This window comes from Rhinopithecus bieti, unplaced genomic scaffold (genome assembly GCF_001698545.2).
Source record: "Rhinopithecus bieti isolate Rb0 unplaced genomic scaffold, ASM169854v2 scaffold_4709, whole genome shotgun sequence".
Classification (NCBI taxonomy): domain Eukaryota; kingdom Metazoa; phylum Chordata; class Mammalia; order Primates; family Cercopithecidae; genus Rhinopithecus; species Rhinopithecus bieti.
This window is the reverse complement of record NW_016805139.1, coordinates 3,540,978-3,556,470: the sequence shown is the minus strand read 5'-3', so window position 1 is coordinate 3,556,470 and position 15,493 is coordinate 3,540,978. Positions and strand designations below refer to the sequence as shown.

The following is a 15,493-nucleotide window of genomic DNA, read 5'->3' as shown; positions in this document are numbered from 1 at the left end:
TTTTTTTTTTTTTTTTTTTTAGTTACAAATCAGTATCTTTTCTAAGTTTAACAAATTGGTAGTTTTAAATTTTTGTGTAATAGTTACCTTGTATCTGTTTGAAACAAACAAACAAAAAACAGAATAAAAACAAAAAAGAAAAGAAACTGTAGGGGAGAAAAATAAGTTTTCCTTCTACCCATCTTAGGCTTATTCATTGGGCCCCAGTAACAAAAGACAGATTAACAAGAGAAGAGCATATACACTTATTTCATATAAGTTTTATGTAACACAGGAGCCTTCATTAGGAAATGAAGACCTGAAGAAAGGGTTCAAATGTGAAATGGGAGTGGTTTTTACAGTAGATTTGAAGAAGTGTGGACAGTTGTGCAGAAATACCATAAGGCAGAGTATGAGGTAAGTGTAGTAAACTGGGGGAAACTTGGCAAGGCCTGTTTGTTCAGATACCACTGTGTTCATCTTTGAAGACAGGATGTTCCTTTCCCCCGGGTATAGGGACAGTACCTCTCACATGAGGGTTTTAGGAGCTGCTTCAGGAGAAGGTCAGAAAATTCCTTCCAGGTCAGAGAGACCTTTCTGCTGCTCCTGCCATTTTTCTAATCATTATGCCAAGATGTCATCTTTCGGAGTATTGTGTCCTGAACTCCATCAAAACTAAGGCACAGACAAGTTCCCTAAGGTCATAAAGCCACAGCAGAGCTGAGAATCAAATCTAGCCTGTCTGGCTTTAGAGTCCATCCTTTTAATCACTATGCAGGCTGCCTCCTAATAGAAGAAAACTTTTAAAATCTAACTAATGTTCTCATGGATATTTCAGAAAGTATCATGACCTTAAATCAAGAATAGGATGCTAAAGAAAGAAATAAACAGAGATCAAGAAAGAGCTCTTGGAGCTTAAAAATGGGAATGAGCAAAATAAAACAATTGAAGTACCAGAGGACAATTTTCCAGATCCGCCAAAATAGTAGTTGCATGAGATTTAGTTTATGAACCACCCCAGATCCGCAGTGACTGAATCTAGCAGTGACAGCTGCTGTTCCCATGGTGATGAAGTCAGGTCACTGCTTCTGCTGCTGCTGCTGAAAGGGGCCTGCTGTGGCAGCTGCCTTTTGTCCCTCGTGTCACCTAAGGACACGACCTGACAGCATCTTTCCTCCTGCCCCTGCAGGATCTTTTGCTTTCTACCCTTGGGACTCATTGTTGCTGAGGACTCTGTTGACACCAATAACTATGCAACCTGCAAGTGTGTACGAATTATTCTATGGTGCAATCTTTGCCCAGAAGGAGATGGGACTGGGCAAATCACACTTTCTTCTTTTTAGAAGGATTGGGTGGAGAAGCATATCTTTAAACTTCCTTTCTGAAGCTGCCCTGTCCACCCAGCAGTCGTCAGCTTTTCATGAAGCTGTGGCCTCGGTATTTTTCTCGCTCTTTCAGTGCCTCACTCTGATTTTCTCTCATTCCTGCTTCTTGGTCATTAAACTTCTCAATAATAAATTTTTATCTCAGGTGCTGCTTGCTAGGACACCTAGCCTAAGACAACAGTCTTCAGATGGGAAGGATCCACCTGGTACCTGGAAAATGAATGAAAAGACCATTCCATAGACAAAGCAGCATGAAGTTTCAAAGCACCAATAAAGAAAAGATGATAAGAGTTTCAACACTGAAAAATAATATATTAATGACAAAGGAATAAGAATCAGTCTGGAATCAGCAACCGTGAAGGCTAGAAGACAGGGGAGCAGGACCTTCAAAGTTTATAATCAGCTAAACTCACAGCCAAAGGTGAAAGCAAAACAAAACAGAACAAATTCAGACATGCGGAGCATCAGATCATTTGTCCCATACATATCCTTTTCTAAGAAATTACCTGAGTGTACTCCAGGAAAACAAGGGCATATCCAATAGGGATTTCAACCTGAAAGGGAACTTCCTGGATAACAGATATGCAGAAGACTAAAGACAAAGCCTATCAGATTGGCCAAGAAAATAGAGGGCTGTGGAGAAAGGGAACTTCATGGAATACTATGACATACAGTCTGAAAATATGAAGATTATCAGGGCAAATGATGCAAGAACTAGAGAAAGGCGACTAGAGATTTCAGGCAAAAATATGTAAGAAAGTCATTATTTAAAAATGATGAAATGATAATGGTGCATAACTTTAAATAATTGGGGAGTATAAAAGAAGGCAATCCATTTGATCTTGATGCTTGGAATTGTCCAACAGTGGCCTAGGGGTCACGAAATAAGATAAGGAAGTATAGTTCCAGTCCGTTATTGGGCTCAACAATAAACAGTGCTTACAACATAATAGCAATATAAACACTGCTTATATTTAATAGTAAAAGTGATGCTCTTTGTTGGTTTCTGTCTTTTACCATGAATTTCTACATTAAGCCAAAGAGATTTGGTTATAGTAGAAGGGTAAAAGTAACTGCAAAGCCCAAGTTACAGTGCCAGGTTCGAATCAGCCTAGTTGTGCTGACTCTGATTGGGGTGGGGGTCAGGGGGTTCTTCACAATGACTCAATGGCCAATTAAATGCTTTTGGATTATGGCAAGACTTTCACACACCAACAATCATGCAAATATGTTCAACACACACAGGCAGTCATAAGAGAGACAGGAATGAACCACGATGAGCAGCTGACTGATGAACCAGGCAGGTCCAGGTTTCCCTGGATATGCAACCAACAGGGATAGGGGTGGGGTTAGGGGTGGGCTGGTTTGCTGCTTTTCTAGCCGAACTTCCAGAGGTCACTGCAAATGGAAAGAAGTCCTCAGAGTTCTCGTGGGCAGAGCTTCTGCAGATGTCTCAGCCGTAGTCAGTTTCTTTGCTGTTTTTATGACCCTCCGCCGGAGTGTGATGGTCATTACCTCAGCCACCTCTTGGCTTCACTTTTTGTAGGGTCTCTGGGTGCCTGGCCACAGCAGGTACTATCTTATCACCTCAGTCCACCATACTCATGTTTATCACTTTGAGGGGTCAGCAATTTCACAAGTGAGCTGAGTTACTTGTCATAAGTGACTCCATTTTGGACATTTAGGATCACAAAATATTATGTATCACAAGTGTAGCTGACATAAGATAGGAGATGGAAGGGCAAGGAAGACAAGACTGTTCACTGTTTGCTTTCTGCCAGTCAAGACACAGGATGAGGAGTTAAATACTTTTGAAAGTTGATGGGAAAAAACCCAGAGATTTGATTTTTATTATTTAAAGTTAAAAGGATAACTGACAGAAAAATGATATAAATTATAAATACTAGAAGGGGAAGAGGGAAAGAAGGGAATGAGTGGTGTTTCGTGAGCTACACTCTCACATTTCAAAGTCAGCGGACATTGTCTAATGTGAAACATCTTGAAATGGAAGCATAAGCATACTACCTAGAGCTTTGGAGGTAACAGAATTAAGGACAGCAATGGCCAAAAGAGGGCACTTCCGGTATGTGGGGCTGTGTATGAGTAAGGAATAGGGCACAGAATTTTTCTCATAAAACTTTCTGAATATTTTGATTTGTTACATGACCATGTTTCATTTTTATAGACATAAATACAAAATTATTTAAAAAGCTATCAGCATATATTGATAGATGGCAAATTAAGCCACAAGGATGGACTGAAATCCTTTGACATACAGTGCAGTGAAAAGTGAAGAGGGATACCTAGGATGGCCTCCCAAGGCATTTCAAAATGGAAAGAAAGATGAGGCAGTAAAATCACGGAAAAGGTACAAAAAGGAAGGTTGGAGTAAAACAGGAAAGTGTGACAAGGAAACCAGAAGAGGATGTCCTTAGCATCTCCAAGGCTGCAGAAGGGAGGGAGAGGTTGAAGACCAGAGGAGGTGAGCGGGCTGGCTCCAGACACCATCAGAGGTGTTCCCTGCAAAGGACACAGCTGCATCTGCAGCAGGCAGAAAGAGTGGCAGTGCTGTAGTTACAGTTAGGTGTGCGGCCACCAGGAATTTAGAAGTTCCTGCCTGAAAGCTCTTCCTTTCTATTAAGGAAGAAGCCTGTGTCTGCAGAAAGAGAACAAATAAGTGGACTAGGACTTTGTTTGTTGTGTAATATTTCTGCAGCATTCAGCAGGCAGAGGCAAGGCAGGCAGAGAGCTGGATTCATCCAAGATTGGGTTTTTGCGAGGTGCATGCAAAAGGTGAATAGGTATTTCTAGGAGCACAAGAAGGGGAAGGCAGAGATGGGCCACTTAGCAAAAGGCTAATTCGTCAAAGGCTACTTCTGTATATAGTGAAAATAATTTCCATTATGTAATAAACAAACTTTTTCAAAAAAATGCAAAGCAGCCAAGAGGATTGTGTGGTAGAGTTCAAACAACAAGTACCACCCAGATAATGTTTATATTCGAGATTCATGAACCTAAGGCAGGCTAGAGGAGAATCCCAAATGCCTCCTGCTAAATCTGAGGCAATTGAGAGTTCCAGGATGTAGGGATGATTTCCCACCCAAACTCAGTCACAGTGGACAGTAGAGAAGCATCCTAGAGAAATCAGCCCAGACATCAAACACTTGGTGAAAGCACCTCATGTTTAGATGCCACTGAGGACCGAGAAACATGTGATTACAAACTGCTATGACATGATTCCATGGTGATGGGAAGGGTGCATGAGCATGTGGATTATTCTGGAAAAAAAGCTTGAGATGCCTGGAGTCAGCCAGTTGGACAACGTGCCTCCCTAGTCTCAGTTCTGCTCGGTGGCTCAGGTTTCTCCTAGAGGCACAGTGGAACCTTGATGCTGGCGCTCGCTCAGGAAGAGAGCCCTGCCAGGTGATGGCCAAATGCGGTCCAAAGTCACTACCATTTTGCAATGACTCCAAGAGCGGTTTCTGACTCAGGTCCCTTAAGAAGGTCTGGCAGTCAGCAGTCTGTGGCGTGAAAAGAAAGAGCTATCCATACTGGGTATATTGGGGGATACAGGGCACTTCCGAAGGAGATTGTGATGTGTAGTGACCATACACCACACTACTGCCAAACACCCCATAAAATAGACTTGACCGAAATCTATTTACAGTTAGAGACTAGGTCTGTCCTCTTCTCTTTGTTTGCTGTTGTTGCCTGCAAGCTCAGGAACAGCATTTAATGATACGCTGACACATGCTTTTTGTGCTAGAAGCTGAGAGAGAGAAAGTGGGGACTCTGAGTGACTTGGGCTGACAGAATCCCAGTGGACAACGTGTGACAGCTTCAGCTTTGCTTCTCAGCTACTAGGATAATTGCTTCGTTATGTACTCTGTCCTTGCTCTTTTGCAAGCCCAACAACAAACAGTTCCTTTGTTTGCTTTTTTGTGGATTTGAACATTTGTCTAGTATTTGTATGTGCCACGCACTGTGCTAGATACCAGAGAGGAAAATTTTAATAAAGACAAGGGCCTTAGTCATGAAGGCTCAGGGTCTACTCACTTTGTTTCTAAACTGGTGAAGCACTTTATCTGCATCTCCCTTGAGATTTTTATCTCCCTTCACGCTGACCTATAGTTATTTATTTACATATCATCTTTTGTCTTAGGCTTTTGGCCAGAATTTGCAAAATGGCTGTGGTGAATGCATTTGATATGTAGATGTGTTTTTTGTTCTCCCTCAGAACTTAAAAAAACTAGAATTAGTTACCGCTTATAAAATTTAGAAGTCTATAGATAAAAATGATTCTGGCTTCTCTTAAAATATTAGAAGATCTGCAACATGGGTACAGATTCGCACATTTGGAGCTAAGTAGAGGTTCGCCCTTTCAAACTGAGCATGAACTTTCTGTTATACCCCAGTTCCCACCTAATGGCTTTGCCCATCTATGATGCCTTTTTTTTTTTTTTGGCCTCTGGAAATATTGAGACTGGTTAATTGAATATGATTGTAGATTAAGTGTGAATTAATAAGGAATTAGACTACTGCAAGTGGTGACTGGGAATAAATGAGAAGGGAGGGACACACAGAGAGAGTATAAAGCAAGAATTTTCAAGATTTAGTGACAAATCTCAGGCATGGCTTAACTGGAATAGTAGTTATGACCCTAAGTGGTCAGAGGAGTGATGGTGTTGATAGCAGGCATGATTGCCAGAGAGTCAGATGTCCTTTACCAGATGGTGCATACATCCCCAGCTGCCTTGAGAGTTAACTGATAAGGGCTCACAGTTGCCCCCTTTATGGTACCCTCTGGGGAGATAGCCATCCACAATCAATAATTAGTGGACATAGATATAAGAGGCAATCCTTCTTGCGTCAAGGTGGGATCAATTCAGTGGCACGATTTATGCTCCAGAGCTGCCCATGGGATCAGGCTGAAGCTGGACTCCAGCTGGGACTACAGCCTAATTTAGCTCCTTCCCCTGCCCTATCCTGCTTACGCTTCCTCCTTTCACCTGAGAGCCCTCTCTCAATAAATCATGCACACCAGGGTCTCAATAAATTAAGCACTTTTGGGAATGCAGACTTAGTGTTTATAACAGAATGAGGTGGTTTAAAACTTGGGAAATAGCTAATGTTAGGAAGAGGAGATCTGGGAACTTCTTCCTGTAGGATTCCTTTTATATACATGATTTTATCTCTAGCTTGACAGCACAGGGCCTGGCATACACAAAATGTGCAGCACATTTTATTTCATTTGTCAAGCAAATTTGATTTGGAGTCCATTGAGTTTGAGGAAACAGGACATCCAGTATGAGATACGGAACATGGGCACAGGAAAGTGGTTGTGGCTGGAAATTTAGATCTTTTAGAGAGAAGGAAGCAATTGAAGAAAGAGGTAGTAATTAGTGTCAAGTGCAAATAAAATCTTGATTCTTTTCAGTGTAAAAGCAGCCAACATTTGTCTTTACCTCAATTAGGTACATAATTCCAATTACTCTGTATCAATGAGTTACGATCCTTTAGTAATGTTTAGGCAAAATTCCAATTAATGAGTTTTGCTCACTGCTAGTAAGTAGGTCTAGTGGAAAAGAAGATTAGCATTAGATTGGGAAAGTATTTATGGATTTTGTTTGTCTTCTGTATTTCTATTGCCAAAAGATTCAGTGAGCCACTTGAGAATCTCTTAAAACAAAGAAATGTGGAGAATATATAAAACAATCAAATATTTATTGTATTTAAAAGATTTAAGTCTATCTCTTTTCACTGAGTTAATTATATTTTCTAAAAAGATATAAATTGAAAAAAAAATAGTCACAAGCATTCAGGTGTCCCAAAGATAACATTATTTATGTTTTCAAATACAAGGCTTCCATTATTCCCAGAAAAGTGGTTTTGACTGTTTTAAACCTTGGTTGTCTAATTTCATCCCATAAACGGTAATTATAGCTCTTTATAACATGCTAAATAATTCCTCCTCCTACTGGATGTTTATACCTTTCAAATATTTATAGGCTATCATCATTCCTTAGTCATCTCTTCACAGAGTTGCACATATTTTATTCCTATAATGTTTTTTAATACATCAATTTCCTCAGTACTGAACTGCTTTTCTTATTTCTCCATTCAATTTGTCTCCATCTTTTGATATGGTGCTAATCAAAGCAAATGAGATATTTCAGGCACAATTTATCCTAAGGTTGGTTGAGAGCATTAACATTTTCTGATCGGGATTAAAATTCCTCATTTATATGTAGCTCAGAATAGTGCTGACTTTATCGGTATTTCTGTCATTTAGCTTCGAAAATTCATAACTAATTTCCCATGTAACGGTATTCAAAAATATCTATGGCATTACTGTTTCTTCACTGATCAAAGATTATGTAGGAATTAAATGAGTTCAGAATATATTTCTGTAATTTATTTCTTATATGCAATATTGAATCACATTTCCGGCTTCTTCATATCTATAAACAAAATTCTTATGTCCCAGTATCCATTCAAATCAGTAATATCTGGAAACTTAAAAAATATTATTTTCACTCTAGATTGTTCAAAGAGATGTTAAATTCTTTCTTGCAACTTCATTTTTAGTGTTTCAACATAATTATTTTTTTCCACTTTTCAGTTGACTGGGCTATGTTATTATTATGACAATTTGTTAGGGCAATTCCTTTTGCTTATTATGTCTTGAGCATCCCACTGATATCATTCATATATATATATCCATATATATTCATATATTCATATTCATATATAAATACCCTAAGTGTAAGTTGTATAAAAATAATATAAACGTTCAATGTTTCCTTCTTCAACCTTATTCCTCAACAACTGTATCCTGTATTTATATATTGCAAGTTTTAAAATATCTTCACATCCTTTCTTAATTTAAAAGCCTACTGGGGTCCCTAATGCCATCAAGAATAGTAACAGGTCTGGGCTCTGAAGGTCCCACTGAATCTGATTCCACTATATCTTTCTGTTCTCCACTATTTTCACCCCACCCCATGAACTCTCTACCCAACTACATGCACCAACTGGGAAGCCTTTTGAAGAATCCCACAGAATTAATTGTTCCCTCCTCCCAGTTCTTATTGCCTTAATTTGCACCTCTATGATAGCTCTTGTTTCCCTGAAAGATTTTCTGCTCTTTGTACATATTGCTTGTCTCACACACATCATTATGTGGACTTGTATTTCCTCTGCCCAGTGCCTCCTAAGAGTAATATTTAATAAACAACTGTTGAATAGTGGCAACTCCAGATTTTACTTAGAATTTGGGGTGACGGCCGGGCGCGGTGGCTCAAGCCTGTAATCCCAGCACTTTGGGAGGCCGAGACGGGCGGATCACGAGGTCAGGAGATCGAGACCATCCTGGCTAACACGGTGAAACCCCGTCTCTACTAAAACTACAAAAAACTAGCCGGGCGAGGTGGCGGCGCCTGTAGTCCCAGCTACCCGGGAGGCTGAGGCAGGAGAATGGCGTAAACCCGGGAGGCGGAGCTTGCAGTGAGCTGAGATCCGGCCATAGCACTCCAGCCTGGGTGACAGAGCGAGACTCCGTCTCAAAAAAAAAAAAAAAAAGAATTTGGGGTGACGGTCCAGTTGGAAACTGGGAGACTTGTCCTGAAGCTGCATGGGCAGAACAAATGCACTGCCTTTACTCAGGGTGCTTATTTGAGGGTAGTTTTGGGTGGCTTGAGAGAGGTCATCAGTGGAACTGCCCTTTGGTGTTGGAAACAATCAAGTGAGGAAAGAAGTGGAAGAACAGGTTTAGAACAGTGAAATAATGCACAAAAAAATGAATGATGGAAATTAGAATCTCGGGCTCTTCTTTTCTTCATGGTATTGTTCCCACTATTTTTTATTTCATTTTGCTCTGGGTCTTTCTCTTGCTCTTGACTCCTATTGACATCAGACAGAGGAGAGAGCATTTTTCTACTCTCATGCAATCTGTTTGAGAGACAGTGTCACCTTTTCCTATCTTGGCCCGATAATCAACCAATGTCCAGTCAGAAGAAAACAAAAGCCACTCTAGGTATTTCGAACAGAAGGGATTTCATATAAGGAACTGGTTTCAAAAGTGTTGGAAGGCCTGAAGGAGCAAAAGACCAAAGGTGTGCAACACAGAGCCAGTGACTACAGAAAGTCGCTACCAGCCCTGCCTTGGCTGGAGGAACCCAGGGGCAGGGAAGATCCGGCGGCGGGAGTGGGGGTTGCGGGGCGGCTCCCAGCAGACATGGCTGGAGGCCTGAAACCACGTTGCTACCAGCCTGACTGTCACTGTGCTGCAGCTGCCAAAAACCATAGAGGGCGCAGCCTGCTGGCTTTACTGCTGCTTTTCTGCTGCTGGAACTGTGGACAGTCCTGGAACCACAGAAGGCTACTATTGCTGTCAGAAGCAGTTAGAATTACAAATAAATAAACAAAATAAATATTTTCTTTTCTTTCTTTTCCAATCTCCTGCCAGTGCTTCTTTTAGAATAACCCATCCAAAAGTATTTGGCTGAGAAATTTGGGAAATTTAATTTTCTGCAATGAAAGGGAAGAAAGGAAACTGAAAGAAAACTGGCAAATAAGCGTCACACACACTTATCCCACAAAATATTTGGCATAATTCCAGTACTCTATTTTCTTCTCCAATAACAAAATAATCATAGCAGGTTAAGTTTTCATATCAGTATACCTTAACATTTACAACCTGGTAAAAACAGTTTTAACATATTCAAACTTTCCAGGTGTTTCTTTAGATAATCACTACCTACAATGCATTCTATATAATATATCCTGACGAAATGGTTAAAGGTCAAATGAACTTGGGAAACTGTACTTTACACCTGTCTCTTGGAATTTCACACTTCTTATTAGCACAGTGAAGGCTCTGAGAAATCCATTAGTCTCAAATCATATTTGACATTGTTTGACTTTGTAATCTATACACTTTAGTGAACAAAACAGTCGTAGTCCCTGATACCTGGAATTTCTGGGGGAGAGGCAGAGAATAAAGTAAGCAGAGAAATGTGTGTATGTGTGTTATGTGTATAATTTACATATGTGTTATGGATGAAACAAATAGGGTGCAGTGATGGAAAATACACTATCACAAAGGGGAATGAACTCATCAGACAGCATGGTGAGGACAGACTCTTGGAGAAAGTGACAGGCTGAGACCTTAAGAATCAGATGAAACCAGTCACACACAGTATTCTAACATTGGGTTACTCAGTAGAAAACTGTTCCTGGACCCTAATGAGATCTGTATAGAAACTGAGAAGAAGCATTTGTAACATTTATAGCAATTTGATAAGACTAAGTTTGTGTCTGTTAAATCTAAAAATAAAACATTCTTTAAAATTTTTTTCTAATAGTTGATTTTTTACATATAATTCTCTGACAGACTGGGAGGAAAAAGATTTGATCCTTCCCCACAGAGAGTTTGAGAAACTCTGTTCTAGTAGAAGTTAAATGCAGTTGCAAAAGCCCTAAAGAAGGAAAGAGACTGCTGAATTTAGGAACTGACTGTAGGCTTATGACTGGGAGCACAGTTGTGTGCAGATTTTTGAGGACAAATATATAAAGGGACTGGATTTTATTCTGTACAATGGGAAGTCACTGAAGAATTTTCAAAAATTTAAACTGACATGTGATATAGATGTTAAAAACAATCATTCTAACTACTTGATGAAGAATGAGTTGAAATAAATATGTAAAACAATTGATCAGTTCAGAAGTCTTCAGAAGTTTGGTGGGAGATAATGCTGGCTTAGACTATGAGAGTGATGGGTTAACTGGGGGAGAATTGGAAGAGAGCTGGCACACACCTCCCTTGTGGGTTGGAGGCAAATGAGGAGAGGGAAATGGCAAGGGGATCAGGAAGATGCCCAAGTTTCCCAGAGGAGAAGTTAAGGCTGGATATATATCTTCAAGGATGATCAGCATTTAGTTTTCATAGCCATGGGGACTAGCTAATATTGAAGACACAGTAAAAGGGAAAATGTTGAGGGCCCAGGACTGAACCCTGAAGAGTATCTTTGGCTTTCTATGACCCTAAGTAGGAGTCTAGCTTGAAGATAACTGATTACCTAAAGGACATGTTGTAATTCCTACATGTTCAGATTTGTGCCTAGATATCTCTAATATAAAATCCCATTCAGCACATTTACTGAGTGTCTATACAATTTAAGAGACCATGGCAGGTTGTAAAAGATAAAATCCAAACAAGCAAACTTTAAGAACTTGATATCTGGAAATATACAAAAATCTAAGATATGTACAAAAGTGCAAGTCAAATCTGACAGATGCTATAAGAGAATTATAAAGCAAAATGGGAAACTACAGAAGTCAAATTGGAAGACTTCATGGAGAAGGTTAGCATTGAGTTGGTCTTGAAAGAGGTGCGTGAATCTTAATAAAGAAGAGATCACATGTATATACACATATGTGAGTGCGTGTATAAATAAACAATATATATATTTGCCCCATGCAGCACACATGCATATTTATGTCTATATCTACATTAGTCTGTGTATATATATTTATGAGTTCAGAGTTCCAATCCAATTCCAGTTCAGCAATACAGTGTTATTCTTTTTCTAATGTACAACTGGTTCTCACAGTTTAAAATAAAATTGCTTTTTTATTCAATGTTAGTACACACAAGTAGTTTCAGAATTGCTAACTCATACCCCTGTGAGAAACGCATTTATTAACTAGCATATAGCAACTAGGTATAATAGTTTTTTCTTTAGTTTTAATAGAATCCAATCAAAATACTGACTTCTAAAAGTTACTTAGGTTAGTTCTGTTCTCTGTCTGTGTCAGTGTGGTAATGTCACTCATAGGTTAGACTAGTAACATTTGATAGTTTGTATTCCATTTTGGGATACCTCCACATCTTAGTATATTTTCATTTAGTTTATATAGAGTAAAATCCACTCATTGAGTTGTATAATTCCTCAGGTTTTGACAAATGCTTAGGGCCACGTATCCACTTCCACAGTCATGACACGAAGCAGTTCTCTCACCCCAAAAGTTCCCCAGTGCTGCTCCTTTGTAGACAACCACTACCCACACCTGCAATCTTTGGCAACTACTCATCCATATTCTGTCGCAATTTTCGTCCTTTCCAGGAAGGTATATACACGGAATAATATGGGTCTGTCTACTTTCATTTGGCAAAATATATTTGAGATTAATCGATATGATTGCAAGCATCAATAGTTCATTCCTTTTTACTGCAGAGTAGCATTCCATTGTGTGGCCGTATCATGGTTTGTTTATCCATTCACTGGTTGAAATATATCTAGGCCACACAGTTTGGGGTGATTATGAATAAGGCTATGATAAACACTCATGCACAGGCTTTTGTGTGAACATAAGTTTTCGATTCTCTTGGATGAATACGTAGGAGGCTTTGAATTTTTTCCCTTTGTGTTTCAGTTTGCGTGATTGCTATAAACTGATGCTCAACTTCATTGATTCTTTGTTACATCTTCTGATGTGCCCATTGAAGGCATTCTTCACTTCTGTTGCTATGATTTTCACTTTGTGCATTGCACTTTGATTGATCCTTATAGTTTCCATTTCTCCTGAAATCACCCATGTGATCTGGCATGTTGTTCTCCTTTTCCACTGGAGCTATATCATATTGTTCATAGTTATTTTCAATTTCCTGTCAGATAGTTCCAACATCTCTGTCATATCTTGGGTCTGGTTCTGTTGACTGCTTTATTTTTGACAATGTGTTGTTGTTTTCTTTATCACCTTTTTGTATGACTTGTAATTTTTTGTTGAAAGCCAGACACCTTGTTAAGGACAGCAGAGATGAGGAAAATAGATTTTATGCCCGAAAATGCATACACCTGTCTGTCCTTCTGCTAGGATTCCAGAGTGTGAGTCTGAGTTAGGAGTTGGGCTGAGTTTAATTCTCTTCCTCCACTGCAGTGGTTACCCTTAGGGCACCACAAGCATCAAATTCCTTTGGTGACACTTTGTGGTTCAGCTGGGAGCTGGTTTGCCTGTAGTTTTTTTCAATTCTGCTCCGCCTTCAGCTTTAGATCTTCCCTTTGCACTGTACCTCAGAAATGGTCTGTGCCCACACTCTAGGCCTCTTCCAGTAACATCTCACTGTGACTTGCTACTCTACTTGTGAGCCTGGTGATGGGGAGGAGGAGCTCTCTGTCCTATTAAGCCCTGTCTTAGGCAGCACTGTGTATGGGGGTGTGGTTTTCTTAGTACTCCTCTCTCTCCTTCAGCTGTAGTTTAGGGCCCTGTAGATATTCTAGTACCTCACTCAGGGTGGGGTGACCAACTCCTTCCAGCTTGTCAGGGACTCTTCCAGTTTTAGCTCTGAAAGTCCCATGTCAGTCCTGGACAAACTGAAACTAGGAGTAGACAGTGTTTTCTGTTCCTCAATTGCAATGGGTTTTCCCAAGCATTCTGAGGTTGGCAGCTCTGGCTACCCTCCTGTTAGGTGAAGGTTTTTGTTCCACAGAAGAGATGAAGGAGAAGGTCCTGGTGGGGGTTCTTGCTCCTTTCAGCAGAGGCTGCTATTCTGCTTTCTCAGTGTGCTCCTGGTGGGGCTCCTGGAGAAGAGCTTACAAGAGGGTGCAAACTCTCCTGTACCTGAAACTCCCAAGGGTTCTACATTCTCCTACCGGCCCACATGCAGCCTCTACCAATTCATTAACTATTCTGGCTGGGTTCTTTCCACCAGTGTCTGACTGTGTCTGCCCCAGATACCACTGCATACCATTTCATACTATGAAAATGGCAAAAAATAACCTGAAACAACAACAACAAAACCAACTGGCAGTATGAAGTGCTAACAATGATGAAGAGCAAGTGCAACTCTCATATATTGCCAGTGGAAATCCAAAATGGTACAGACATTCTGGAGCAGTTTGGCAGGTTTTTTATTTTATTTTTGATATTTATTTATTTATTTAGTTTAAAGACAGGCTCACTGTAGTGCCCAGGCTGGAGTGCAGTGAGGCAATCATAGCTCACTGCAGCCTCAAACTCCTGAGATCCTCCTGACTCAGCCTCCTGAGTAGCTGGAATTACAGGAGTGAGCTGCTGTGCCCAGCAGATTCTCATAAAGTTAAACATACACTTGCCATATTACCCAGCAATCCCATTTAGCCTAGAGAAATAAAAATATATGTTCACAGATGATAACCTAGATACAAATGATTACAGCATCTTCATTCACAGTCACCAAGATTTGGAAACTATCCTAATGTCAATAGGTGAATAAATAAGCAAGATTTAGTCCATACAGTATTCTACTGCTCAGGAATAAAAAGGAACTAATGATTGATATACAAATAACATGAATGAATTTTGAAGGCAGTATACCGACTGAAAGAAGAAAGTCATAAAATGTTATATACTGCAAGACTCCATGTAAATGACACTTTGGAAAAAGTAAAGCTATGGGGGGAACAGATCAGCGGCTTACAGGGGTTAGGAGTGGGAGCAGTGATGATTAAAAAGCAATAGTATTAGGGTAATTTTGGTGATGCTGGAACTGTTCTGTATCCTGATTGTATCAGTGGTTCCATGAATCTATACATGTGTTAAAACACACAGAATTATATACCAATACATTATTTTTATGGTATTTCAACTAAAAAATTTTTTGAACAGGGTTGAAAATGACAAAAACTTGAGTGGCAAAAAACTTTCCTATTATGACTTAGGTTACTTAGAATGTTTTGCTGTTAAAAACAACCATTAAAGGCCGGGCGCGGTGGCTCAAGCCTGTAATCCCAGCACTTTGGGAGGCCGAGACGGGCGGATCACGAGGTCAGGAGATCGAGACCATCCTGGCTAACACGATGAAGCCCCGTCTCTACTAAAAATACAAAAAACTAGCCGGGCGAGGTGGCGGGCGCCTGTAGTCCCAGCTACTCGGGAGGCTGAGGCAGGAGAATGGCGTAAACCCGGGAGGCGGAGCTTGCAGTGAGCTGAGATCCGGCCCCTGCACTCCAGCCCCGGCGACAGAGCAAGACTCAGTCTCTAAGAAAAGACTGGGTATAGTGGCTCACATCTGTAATCCCAGCATTTTGGGAGGCCGAGGCGGGCAGATCATGAGGTCAGGAGTTGGAGACCAGACTGGCCAATATGGT

At 40.3% G+C, this 15,493-nt stretch overlaps 1 long non-coding RNA gene across 1 annotated transcript in view; it reads right to left on the bottom strand.

The window, feature by feature from the left end:
• LOC108529216 (uncharacterized) overlaps positions 1–15,493 on the bottom strand; it is a 158,723-nt gene that overhangs the window by 5,300 nt on the left and 137,930 nt on the right. The gene's annotated exons all lie outside the window — the stretch shown is intronic.